The sequence below is a fragment of the Agrilus planipennis genome, unplaced genomic scaffold (assembly GCF_000699045.2).
Source record: "Agrilus planipennis isolate EAB-ADULT unplaced genomic scaffold, Apla_2.0 scaffold18, whole genome shotgun sequence".
In the NCBI taxonomy this organism is placed as follows: domain Eukaryota; kingdom Metazoa; phylum Arthropoda; class Insecta; order Coleoptera; family Buprestidae; genus Agrilus; species Agrilus planipennis.
This window is the reverse complement of record NW_020438920.1, coordinates 541,076-549,808: the sequence shown is the minus strand read 5'-3', so window position 1 is coordinate 549,808 and position 8,733 is coordinate 541,076. Positions and strand designations below refer to the sequence as shown.

General features: G+C 36.5%; 1 protein-coding gene across 3 annotated transcripts in view; it reads left to right on the top strand.

The window, feature by feature from the left end:
- Positions 1-2,625: 2,625 nt before the first annotated feature.
- Positions 2,626-8,733, top strand: part of LOC108744126 — a 153,824-nt gene continuing 147,716 nt past the window's right edge. For 2 of the 3 annotated variants that reach the window (XM_018479730.1, XM_018479735.1), the window contains exon 1: positions 2,626-3,062. The gene's annotated coding sequence lies outside the window, so the exon portion shown is untranslated. Of the gene's footprint in view, positions 3,063-3,255; positions 3,275-8,733 lie in introns of those variants that run through there. The other variant, XM_018479732.1, reaches the window with a different exon arrangement.

Genomic DNA, 8,733 nt, shown 5'->3' with positions numbered 1-8,733 from the left:
AGAAGAGTTTGCTCCACTTGAACAGGGCTGCTTCCTATAGCCTGTTATCTCCATAAACAACACTAAATAATTCATCAATTTTCTAAGAGTTTCAGTACCTATGCCATGCTCTATGGTTGATAAATTTCCATGGTCAACAAGAGTAAAATTAAACCAACCAGAAAAGAAACCTCCACTAGTACTCTCTTTTCCAAATGCAACGGTGGTCATTGACGCTTCACTAAGTGTATTCCTCGTGGCTCAGTCAATGCGCATGACCATACATTACCGTAATGCTTTTTTCCGACACAAGGGTTGTCCTTGGCGCGTCAGTCAATCTCTCTCTCGTGGTAGAGTTAATGTGCATGGTCATACATTTGCTTAATGCTTTTTTCAGACGCAGCAATGGCCATTGATCTTTTTCTCCTGGTGTAGTCAGTAAACATGGGCATATATTATCTTTACGCTCTTTATCGATGCAGGTGTGGCCACTGACGCTTATGTGAATCTCTCTCTCTCGTGACGCAGTAAATGCGCTTGGTCATACATTCTCATAATGCTTTTTTCAGACGCAGCGATGGTCATTGATGCCTCAGTATATCTCTTTCTCGTGGTGCAATCTTTTAGATGCAGGAGTGGTCACTAGCGCTTATGTGAATCTCTCTCTCTCGTGACGCAGTAAATGCGCTTGGTCATACATTCTCTTAATGCTTTTTTCAGACGCAGCGATGGCCATTGATGCCTCAGTATATCTCTTTCTCGTGGTGCAATCTTTTAGACGCCGGAGTGGTCACTGGCGTTTATGTGAATCCATCTCTCTCGTGACGCAATAAATGCACGTTGTCATACATTACATTAATGCTCTTTTCCGTCGCAGCGATCGTCATTGATGCTTCAGTATATCTCTTTCTCGTGGTGCAGTTAATGAGCATGACCATACATTATCTTAACGCTCTTTTCCGACAAAAGGATGGTCATTGGTACTTCATTGAATCTCTCTCTCTCTCTTTCGTGGTGGATGGTCATGCGTTACCTTAATGCTCTCTTGTAACGCAACGGTGGTCTGTTACTTCAGTGAATATTTCTCCCGTGACGTAGTAAATGCGCTTGCGCTTAATGCTCCTTTTCGATGCAGCGATGGTTTTTGATGCTTCAATATATCTCTTTCTCGTGGTGCAGTTAATAAACATGACCATACATTATCTTAGCACACTTTTCTGACACAGGGGTAGTCATTGGCGCTTCAGTGAACCTCCTTCTCGTGGTGCGGTTAATGCGCATATTCATAAATTATCTTAATGCTCTCATGCAACGTAACTGTCCCGTGACGCAGTCAAAGCGCTTGGTTGTACATTATCTTAATGCTCTTTTCCAACGCATCGACGATCATTGATACTTCAGTATATCTCTTTACCATGGTGCAGTTAATGTACATGGCCATATACTATCTTAACGCTTTTTCTCTGCCCAGCGGTGGCCACTGATGCTTCAGTGAATATCTTTCTCGTCACACAGTCAATGCGTATATTCAATCATTACCTTAACACTCCTTTCCAACGCAATACTCGTCACTGATGCCTCAATGAATCCTTCTCGTGGTGCAGCCAATGAGCATGACCGTATGTTACCTTATCTTTTACAACACACTTTTGGCAATTGATCATTCAATGAGTCTCCCTTCTTTCATGGTCCATTCAATGCGTATGTTCCTACATTGCCTTAACGTCCTTTTCCAATACAGTTTTGGTCACTGATCCCTCAGTCTCTCATGGTGCAGTCAATGAAAGCTTTTGGGTGTTTCATTCCCACCGGCCAGTAATGTTGGTGAGCGGGCAGTCCCTCCGGACTACGCCGGAAGGTAAGGCGGAAAGCCCTCTTCAATTGCTTTCAGGAATCGTGGGAATGGGTGGGTGGTGGTTCGGGTGAGAAAGTTGAGATGGACGAAATGAAGACAGAAGAGAATGAAAGGTTATCTGTGGAATATTACTGCCCCAGTATTTGCCTAAGTGATCCAAGGAAACCACAGAATAACTTGGACCAAGGCAGACGGACCCGGAATCGAACCGACGTCCTCCCGAATGCTAAGCAATGGTCTAAACCTCTAGGCCATGCCGCTCGGTAATGAGAACGACCATACAGTACCTTAACTTAGTCTTAGAAGCTTCATTCACATATTTATTGGACATACCTTGTATTTTAAAAGACATGTTTTTTTTCTATTAATAAAAACATACAAGACAATTTGCAAAAGGGTGTCTTGATATCTTGTAGCATATAACTTTCTGTTTCTAAAGGAAAGGCAATTTTATTAATATATTAACATAACGAATGTCTGTACTTAAATAGAATCAAAGAACATTATCAAAAAATTATCTTTTGTGTTCAATCTCATGATTGACGATCACAGCTAGATATCAGGTAGAAACTGTCTAGAAAAAGAACGAAACGCTGGCGCTGGGACGTGGATGTCCCCGTGTGGCTCGGGCCGCATTGCAACTCTTGCATCCATTATAAAATAATAACAACAACAACCACTGGAAGGGAAATGTAAAAGGTAGAAGAAGAACAATCCCCCACCTAAAATGCACCTGCTAAACAGAAAACTCGCACGGTTAGAACGGACAGTTCGACAGTTGTCTTTTGACATTGGCCGGTGACAACAACTGAGAAAGCGGACTTCGCGTCCGACCATTTGCTATCGGCAATAAACAAATAAAAACAATATCAGGAGGGCCTTCCACCCGTCACGTACAAACGCCTCGGTTTCAGTTACTTTTTCCCTTTTGTTCACAGCGGACACAAAACCATTTATTCGTTCTTCCTTCAACTAACGAACAAAATCGATATCTCCACTAAGTTTCGTTGTTATTCTTCCTTATTCCGTCGAGAGTGTGCCTTTTCATAGTACGTACATTTTTAGTTCAGTGAAACGTTATGGAGTGTTAAGTGTCTTTAGTGGACCAATAATGAATTAACATTATTTTGGATTTGCCACAAATATTCCGTTGTATTATCAGACAAATTTTTGTTCACGTGTTTCACAAGAAAACAAGAAACCGGCGAGACAGAAGAGAACAGACCAGGTAAGCGTTGATGAGTATTTTTCAATCGTTCGACACATTGCTCGAAGCGTGAGTTTCCAAATTTGGATCAGGGTCAGTAGACCATGTGTGTAAAACTTTTAGGCCGTCAAATTTGCCTGTGTGTGAGTGAGCCAGTGAAAGGAGTGTGTGATGTTGGACTTACGAGACAAAATTGAATTATTACTACCTACAATGACATTGCTCTCGAGTAGGTACGTGATTGAATTTAAAAGTTTTTTCATTCATGTTTTTTTTGCACCTTATGTGTCTTTTCATGGAGGAGAACTAACAGTTTTCGTTTGTATTGTAGTTATTATAGCTAATTTGACACACGGTCAGACAACCGTAAAAGTAAATTTTGTATTCGTCAATGGTTATAAATGCTGGACCGGATATTGCAACACGGAAGCATTAAGTTCCATGATTAATATTTCAACTTTTGTTAGAAAATTCGTTCACGTAAATCCTTTGCATTGCAGTCAGTGACCTTTTTTCAGTTTCATACTTTGTCAGGCGCGTCTCTTGAGGCTTACGATTAGAAATAAAGAGAGAAATGAAATAGTACAACTGTATTTTATAATACCACGATGAGCGAATAAACGGTAATTAAAAGAAATTATGTAATAACTACGCTATGGATACATAGCAATGGAATATTTTATAAACGATTATTGGCATGACAACCAACTCTTGCAAATTTTCTGCAATCGAAAACATTTTTAAATGTTTAAACAAACAATTCAAAAAGTGCCTATACTTATTTTTTTTTACCTATAAATTATAAAAAGTGGCTGATTTTCGGGATCTTGGAAGTCAGACAATTCAGGATGAAAGGAGCTGGGAGCAGCAGAGATTTACAAAAAAGTAGGATCGAATCGTCTTTAACAAAAGAAGTCATTTCTTTGATTACGAACGGTTTAATTTAAAATTTCGAAAAATTTGTTAGAGATGTATGTTTGGAGCACGGCGCTGTACGGATGCGAAACGTGGACGGTGGGCGACGCGGTAAATAAAAGGTTAGAAACATTCGAAATGTGAAGTTACAGGCAAATGATGAAATATTAGAAAGAGTAGGAAAACAGAAGGTGCTGTGTTAGTCAAAAAGAAATAGGCAAGATAGGTTAGTAGAACATCTTCTCAGGCATAAAAGATTGCTCAGAGATATTTTAGAAGCAGAAACAGGAGATAAGAGAAGTAGAGGTAAACCTACATTCGATTACTGTTCACAAATAGTTGAGGATTCGAGATGTTCCAGTTTCAAGGAAATACGAAGATTACCTCAGGGTAGGAAAATGTGAAGGTGCATGTCTAACTAGTCTTAAAAATGACGATGATAATAAATATTTGAACGGAAAGCAAGTCAATCCAGCGCAATCTAAGCTAACCTAACCTAACCTAACCTAAACCCAGGTATGTACTGCTACTGGTCAAAAAAGTTAAATTTGTCTGTTGAAACAATTCAGAAATTTCATGAATTTGATATTGGAATAAACATAACTATATCTTATGAGCAAGATTCCTTGGTGTCTCACAGTCAAAACTATGGTATGATTCCGTCCCGATGAAATACATAAAGTGGTATATAATGCGAAGTAAAATAAAAATTTAACTACCATACCGGCTATCAAACTTGGTTTGTGTTGCCTTTTTCTATCATAAGTTTATATCAATAAAATAAGTTGACAGCACTGTGAATGTTGGTTATTTTGTGTAGACAACTTTGAAGGTGGTGTCGCAAACTATACATTCGTCGGTATATACAATCGGGGCAGAATAGTACTATCAAAAGTGTTACCTGAGATAACGGCTCGGAGCGAAATAGTACCACTATTAACATTTTACCTGGTGTTACTATTGACAATGAGCAGGAGTCATACAATACTGATATCTATTCAACATCAAATTGGAGAGCAGGTAGACGACGAGCATTGACAATCCTTCTTGATAATAAAAATCTTTGTGTAAGAAACTAATATTACACTAAGAATACCAAAGGTTTCAAAAGCCAGTTTAAGTCAAGTACTTAATTATTATCTACTTTGCGATTTATATATGTATATAAAAATTTAAAATGTTAATACTTTTGATATTTGTTAGCGTATTATTTTGTATTTAAACTATAATTCCAGAAGCATCCAATAACGCTCATAAAGGTGTTTGAATGCTGCAAGAATCATTATTAGTAGGATGAGAAATCTCTAATCAGTTTATTCCAACTGCCTAAATATCTATTATATAATTTGAAAACGAACACATAAACAGGATAATTGATTATGTCACAACGTATAGCTAGTTTGTTAAAAACTAATGATGATATTAACAGTATAATATATACATATATTTATCTTCACGCACGGCAGTATACCAACCAAGCAAAAATTTAAAATGTTGCATATTTAATACCTACAAAGTTTATGAATAATTTATAATATGTAATTTTCGAATTGCTAAGATCTAAAAACTGCTATTTTTTATCTCATTCACTCATCAAAAGGCAACTTAGAAACTTGTAAGTCGCCATCAAAATAGATTATTAGACGTACGTATAATACGAAGGAACATATCTAAAAACTACACATTATTATCCATTTTTGTAAAATAATTTGTGTGGTTTATATAATGTACTAAGTAATATAATTCCATAAATTTCTTATCTTATATATACCTCTTTGAAGTGTGCTAAAGGATAAAATTGTTCAAAGATTAATAAAATATTAGCAAAACCAGAAATGTGGAAAAGGTGGTTCAGTTCAATACAAACGATGTATGTACAGTGACTTCTCCAGGTAGAATTTCTTATTCAAGAATAGTTAAAGATCATTCTTTCACCTTAAGAAGGCACGGCCTAGAAGTTTAGACTAGAGATGGACCGAGTACCCGGTTTGGATCCTATACCCGGTTATATCCTAAAAAGAGTGCTGGACTCAACAAAAAAAAAAGAAACAGCCACCAGCAATAACAAAAACCTACTTAAGGATGATTGATAATTAAGATTGTATTGGACTAAGTCGTTTGTCTTAATTTGTATTATTTATTGATTACTATACTAAATGATTTGTTATTTCGATATAGTTCTTGTGTTTACTTCATTTTGTACCTATCAGTTCTGTAGCTTTTTGGTATATCAACTTTTGATTAACGAAAAATTACTATTAGTACGATTTTGCAGACTTGCAGACTTTTAGTGCTTAATATAAATATTATAGGCTCGTTTCAACGGTTTCAACTCAACACTCTAGTTGAAATCCGTCAACCAGTAATTAAAATTTCATTGGTTTAGTGTTTAAATAACGACTTTTTGAACGGGATTTAATGAAGTTTGGGATTTTGTGGAGATGGTAGTTAGTAAAAACGCCCCTACAACGAAGGCGAAGTGGTTTTGCCCGGCACCCGACAAAAGAACTATTCGGTGCATTTCTAGTTTAGATCATTGCTTAGCATTCGATAGGACTGCGATTCGATTCTGGGTCCATCTGCCTTGGCCCAAGTTCTTCCGTGGTTTCCTTGGATAATTTAGGTAAACGCTGGAGTAGTAATAATATATTTCACAGATAACTATTTCACTTCCCTCCTGTCTTAATTTCGTCCGTCTTGCCATTCCCCACTTCTGATTCCTAAAACGAGGCTGAAAAGGACCTTCTGCGTAGTTTTGAGGAATCGCTCGCCTACCATCAATAGTAGCTAGCGGGAATGTAACACTCAAAAGTTTTCATTTATAGTCACTGTATTACGCTTGGGTTTGCCGAAAACGAGTTCAGACCCGGGCTGTGTCAAGTCCCATACATGGTGTTATCGAATTATGTTCTTCAATATTGGATTGTAACGATTACGTTTGCTTTAAAAGCGTTTTCTTATTATTCAGATAAGATAATACTTTAGGTTGGTACTTAATATTAAATGCAATTTTAGTGGATTATAGTAGGTCATCATCATCATTATCATCTTAAGATTTTCAGCTGGTTGGACAAGCACTTCTACTTTTTCCTGGCTTAAGCCAATATTTGCATTTCTCAAAAACAGTAGCAACTTACATACATCTTTAACTGTTTGCGAGCAGAAGTCAAATTTAGGTATAACTCCACTACCCTTAATTCCTGCTTCTGCTTCTAGTGTCTCCAGCTAGACCTTCACGCTATCCCTACATACTTGACATGGGCATAGCAAGAAATATTTCCTAGGGGGAAGCATATTTTCAATAGTTGCAAGGTTAAATGTGTTTGATTTCTATATTTTTAAACTTAGTAAAATATATCGTAACTCGTTGGAGTCGTTTCCAAGGGGGGGCAATGAACTTGTTGGGAGGGGGGGGGCAGTGCCCCTCCTCGTTCCTTTTCTATCTACTCCCAAGATCTTTAAGTATTACTAGCATAATAATATGTAATAAAGTATTTTAAAATAAGTAACATCAATGTTTATGCTAAGAAAGAGTTAAAATTATTGTCGCTGAGGTTAAATCTGTCGAAATACTTTCATTCGCATTAGATGGCGTTTCATCATCTAACCGCAGGAGTGTTACGAACACCGTTTACACGTACAAAATATACGAAACCGCTGTACCCGCATAATAAAGTGGTTCACTTGGGCTATACAAAGTACAGTGAACTGCAACACACGATATAAACTTCTGATCTTAGTATCTCATAAATAAATTATATAAATAACACAATGGAAAATAATAGAGGGGTCCGTTGTTCCTGNATATATATATATTTGACTAAGAAACTCAACTTAGTTTTTGACAAAACTTTTAAAATACTTTGCATTTCGATCTAACGTGTAATAATGAAGTAATTAACAATTAAAAATTAAAATATGTAATTGGGGGTTTAACAATCGTCATAGGCTAATTACCAATTTGGAGTTTATTTTGAAAATATACGTAATTAACTTGTTTACATTATTTAACTTTAATTGCATAATTTTTCATATTTTTTATGTTTGGGTAATCTCTCCTAAAATGTTAACAATAATTTCACGTCAGCTAAAAATAAAATCAATCAATAAAAATTAATTTGGGATTAATTGCCTAAATAAAAAAGTCCAAGGGTATATCTTGCAATTGTGAAGAGAAAACACGGAAAATAAATTCGATGTGAAATTATAGTGCAAATATTTATTGTTACTTGTAACAATCGTCAACAATTGAGAAGTGAATTGGATTTGTTATAGGTAGAGTGCATAATAAAAGTGGGTTATGTTATAAACAAGAAAGGCAACGTTATCTGTCTACAACTAAGCGTTACATAAGCCGATATTTTCCTTGAAATAAACCGCAATTGTACAAGTTTTACAAAGATCACTTTACCATAGGTACATATAAATTATAATCTATCAATTATTATTATTATTATAACTATACTATCGTGCTAGTTGAATACGTCCTTGTTTACAGGTAGGCATATGATTGTTACAAACAAAAATTGAAACAGTATACGAGGGTGGATTGATAAGTTTCCGGCCTAACCAAGAGATGACGCCACTAGGCCTACCTTGAGGTGACATTCTATAGTACCATCCTTGGATAGCTTGTAGCTATAGTTTCAGCCCGATCTCCTTGCTAGTGTAGGTTTGACAGCACGCTGAACAAGACGCCTCTGTGGTTTTCGTAAAAATGGAAAAGCAGGAAAATCGTGCTGTCATCAAATACTTTTATTTGAAGGGGTTAACGCCG